A 4894-nucleotide genomic window follows, 5' to 3' on the forward strand; every position below is an offset into this window, starting at 1 on the left:
AAAAAAAAAAAAAAAGCCCTAACAACTAGGGTCTTGCTGTGCTGCTCAGTCTAGTGTTTAAGTCCCAGACCTACATAGGCTTCATTCTTATGGAAAAATATGTAACATAAAAGTATAATAAATGTCTCTATATAAACTTATTTGTTTAAAATCAATCTCTGGAGGATATTCAATTATGTAAAATATGCTTTTTCCTTAGCATTTTAAAAAGCAAGACATATGTATCACATAATTCCATTATGCAAAAGAGTATAAATAAGGCATATGTTATGCATAATATAAAGAAAACTGTTTGGGGATTATGTTAAGCCAAAATGTAATTGTGGGTATCTAAAGAGATGGTATTTTTTGTATATTTCTGTATTTCCTAAAACTTCTACAAAGAATAAATATTATTTACTCTTCTGAAGAAGTCACCAGACTTGGTGCTGTAGCTTAGATCAGATTCCAGACTCTTCTAGATTTGTTTTTTTCTCTCCTGATGATCCAAATGATAGTTTCTTTCTTTTGACAATACAACATAATTTTCCTTATTCCCAGATAAACCTTACTTGTGCAACCAATGTATGTATGTACGTATGTTTGCATATATAATCATTCTATTTGCATACAACTTAGACATCTAAGCATGTGGTTCTCAACCTTTGGGGTCATCATATCAGATATTCAGCATGTCAGGTATTTACATTAATATTCATAACAGTAACAAAATTGCAGTTACAAAGTAGCAATGAAATAATTTTATGCTTGGCGATCATCACAACAGGAGGAACTATATTAAATGGTCATAATATTAAGAAGGTTGCGAATCAATGCTGAGTCCAAGCCATGTTTAGAAGAATTGTGAGCCACACAGGCTGCATATGTTGAGTAGAGTAAACAGCTTACAGTAGATCAGTCCTGAGGGAACTTGCCAGTGACCTTGGGCCTTCTACAGCACTGTTTTTCAGAGTCGCTAAGAGAGGTAAGCAACCACTGTGTGGGCCCAATAACCCTGTTGATTTAGAATTTTGCTCCCTCTTTGTAGAACTTAACAGTATCTTAATAGGAGAGTGAAGACTAATCTCTGAATACTAATAATGTTAATCTTACAGGCCTTACAAAGGAATGCCTGAACCTGGACAGTAGGAGAGCTGAGGCTGCATTTCTGTTTGAGGCATAGCTGGAGGGAACGTTTGATGATCTATGCAAAAGAAATTCTGGAAGGAAATGATTCTACAGAGACGAAAGTAGGTAAAGCAGAGAGAGTGGGGGTTTAACGGCAAGGGGAGGGATGCTGTGTCCACACAGTGCCATCAGCCTTTTCCTACAAGGATTCATTCTTCTCTCACGAATCTGGACCAGTTTCCCTTCCCTCCACTCTTCCCTGTACCTGCCCCCCCCCCATCTGCTTCTCTCCCCCAGACCCACTCTTCCTCTGTTTCCCTTTAGAAAAGATCAGGCCTCCCAGCGATATGAACTGAAAATGGCATATCAAGTCAAGACTAGGCACATACCCTCATAGCAAAGTGCGATAAGGAGGAGGAAAAATGGCCCAAGTGTGGGCAAAAAAGTCAGAGACACCTCCACTCCCATTATTAGCAGTCCCATAAGAATACCAAGCTACAGAACCATAATGCATATATGTAGAGGACCTAGCCCAGACCCATATAGACTCTGTGACTGTTGCTTCATTCTCTGTGAGGCCCTGTGAGCCCTGCTTAGTTAATTCTATGGACCATGTTCTCCTGGTATCCTCCACCCATCTGGCTCCAACAAACCTTGCCCCCTCCCACTTCTTCAGGGTTTCCTGAAGTCTGCCTAATGTTTGGTTAAGGGTCTCTGCATCAATTGCTGAATAAAGCCTCTCTATGAACATTGGGCTAAGCACTGATCTAGAGTCTGACACAGTATCATTACTTTTCCTACAAGTTAAACCCTTCACCTCAACCTTCATCCATATACAATCTAGGGAACAGCATTGTGTTTTCATCAGCGGCAACTTTGAGATAGGTCCTTTAGCTTCCATTTCCATATAGGTTATTCTCCTTTGGCAACTTTCACAAAGAATTAGGAAGGTTTTGACTTGCTGGCATGCTGTGGTACTTTTTTGACATGCTCACTTTTAGGGCTAAAGTTTAGATTAAGAGTTTGAAGTGATTCTATGAAGACAGGACTTCCGTACCTTGTGTATAATATTTGTAATACGATGCAGAAAACACTCTATTAGCATAAAGTCTGGGGATAAAGCACCAAGAACTTCTGGAAACTGTAGAGACACTGAAGAGGCAACTAACTGTGGCCCCATATAACCAGAAGCTATAGTCTGGGCTTGGGTAAGGCCAGGCCCTGAGGGAGCCCAGGGACCCACAGTAAGCAAGAGTTAAGATACAGTGCAAGCATTGGCACTGGGCAAGTAAAGCAGGTAGATAAATCTAAAGACAGGGCTACACAGAGAAATACAAAGATGCATGTGATTTGGAGGGAAGGCTAGGATAAGAGAGCTTCATGAAGGTGCTTTATTTCATGTGGCAAGGACCTAAGAAGACAAATCTTAGAAGAGAAGGAAAAATATAACTATTTCTCTATTCTTAAAAGGAGTGCAAATGTTTCTAGAAACTGTATCATTAAGTAAATATATTCTACAAAATAGAACCGGTGTTCCTCCTTGGAGAAGTATTAGAGTGGAGTAGCATCCTGATGCTAATTGAGCATCCCACAAGCTGTAAATGTAGCAAACAATGTGTGATAAAAAGCAAAGCAAAGGCATGAACTGACTAACTGCCAAAAACTAAGATGTTTCTCAAGTCTGACCGAGTAGGCATAGATGTAACATATACAGAATCCTTAAAGATTCTGGAATGAAAGAAGGTAAGTAGCCATAAAATAACTAATGAAACATATCTAGCATGGAGTGTTAAGTTTTTTTTCTAATTAAAAGAGACTTGGACAAAAACAATTTTGTCTCTTTAGTACTTAAATGTGGCTTTATGAAGTGATAAATATAACTCTTGAAAGCACCATTCAAGAACATTCTAGTTGCTGCAGTTTCGGGACTGGATGAACGTCCCTGGATTTAGTAGTGTTGTTTGAAGCTTAGTAGTTAAACCAAGTCCTGTAAAGAGCACAGTAGATATTACGTACTGCTTTTGTTATGCCATTGTTGATGATAATAACAAAAATGATTTATTTTTGGAACACGGCAAATGATATATTGTTAAATTAAGGTCTGTGACAAAGAGGTCTCTGAAATGAATGGCTGATTGAACTGTGGCAAATGATACAATGGCTCCAAGCCACCAGCAATGTGGCTAGAGAGCAAGTGGGAAAATGTTCTCTGGTTTTAAGGGTCAGGGTGTTATATCATGGTTTGGGGACAGAGGAGGCACACATGGTTGACCCTATTCCTATATAGGCTACATGTAAGAGGGTCAGGACTGAACAAAGTGGTCAAAGTCCTTGGTAGGAAGTTTGTCCATAAAGAGATGGTTTTTCTACATCTTGACTGGTTGTTCTCAGAAGCAGAAAACCATGTAGTCTTGATGGATGGCCTTTAGCACATTGCAGTGAATGTGGGGATGTTTTGCGTCTTTGATTTAGTTTCGTGCTGTGGGTTACATTGGACTTCTGTGGGTTCTCTGGCCTGCAACTCTGTTTAAGGCATTTCTGGACCCTCTTAGAACAACATTCAGAACAAAGTAGTAAAATACAACAGGGACAGGCTACTGTCATTGAAAGTCAGAACCACAGTAACTCCAGCCAGAAGCAGACCTTTCCAAACCAGGATTGGCTCAGTGGGGTGTGTGGGCTTTGAGTTCTGATCTGGGTCTCTCGCTCACTTCTAGATAATGGTCTGTTAAAGCCATGTAGTGAAGGCTTTGAGGGAGGCTCCAGTAAGAGAAATATTCAGTGTATTGAGCCACAGTTAGCTAGCTACAAAGTCCAACCTAAAACAAAGACTCACTCTGTCTGTGGCAGTGGGAGAGGTCAAAGGCACAGATGAGATGGATAAAATAGCAAGTTTTGTTTTTTCTTGCTTTGTGCCTGATTCTGAGCACATCTGTTCTCTGTGTTGCTCACTGTCTAGTGGTCCATCCAAGGCTCTGTAGGCCTTTTCACATGTTTTTACTACTGTACATAAACCTTTGACTTTATTCATACCTTATAATCCCTCACTTCTGTTCATTTTTGTGTAAATTAAAGTAGCTTTTCACGCCCCTTTCCAGACCACTCAAACTACTCAGGAATGCTAGTTTCATATTTTTTATCATTGTACTCCATAGAAAGGTTGCACTTCTGGTGAGCAGAATGTCTCCTCCCTTAAAAAATGCCTATACCCTAATATGTTACAGGAGTGACTTTGCAAATGTGATTAAGAATGTTGAGATGGGGAATTACCTGAAATGTTTGAGTATTTCTGCATCGATATTCATGCAGGAAATTGGTCTGAAGATCTCTTTCTTTGTTGGGTCTTTATGTGGTTTAGGTATCAGAGTAATTGTGGCTTCATAGAATGAGTTGGGTAGAGTACCTTCTGTTTCTATTTTGTGGAATAGTTTGAGAAGAATTGGAATTAGGTCTTCTTTGAAGGTCTGATAGAACTCTGCACTAAACCCATCTATCTGGTCCTGGGCTTTTTTGGTTGGGAGACTATTAAAGACTGCTTCTATTTCTTTAGGGGGTATGGGACTGTTAAGGTCATTAATCTGATCCTGATTTAACTTTGCTACCAGGTATCTGTCTAGAAATTTGTCCATTTCATCCAGGTTTTCCAGTTTTGTTGAGTATAGCCTTTTGTAGTAGGATCTGATGATGTTTTGGATTTCCTCATGTTCTGTTGTTATGTCTCCCTTTTCATTTCTGATTTTGTTAGGTGGGATACTGTCCCTGTACCCTCTAGTTAGTCTGGCTAAGG

At 39.6% G+C, this 4894-nt stretch overlaps 1 long non-coding RNA gene across 1 annotated transcript in view; it reads left to right on the forward strand.

The window, feature by feature from the left end:
• Nucleotides 1-1100: 1100 nt before the first annotated feature.
• The window catches only part of LOC115030868, a 25468-nt gene continuing 21674 nt past the window's right edge, over nt 1101-4894 (forward strand). Inside the window, exon 1 of the long non-coding RNA XR_003836442.1 lies at nt 1101-1229. This is a non-coding gene — a long non-coding RNA (uncharacterized LOC115030868). The remainder of the gene's footprint in view (nt 1230-4894) is intronic.

The sequence above is a fragment of the Mus caroli genome, chromosome 4 (assembly GCF_900094665.2).
Source record: "Mus caroli chromosome 4, CAROLI_EIJ_v1.1, whole genome shotgun sequence".
In the NCBI taxonomy this organism is placed as follows: domain Eukaryota; kingdom Metazoa; phylum Chordata; class Mammalia; order Rodentia; family Muridae; genus Mus; species Mus caroli.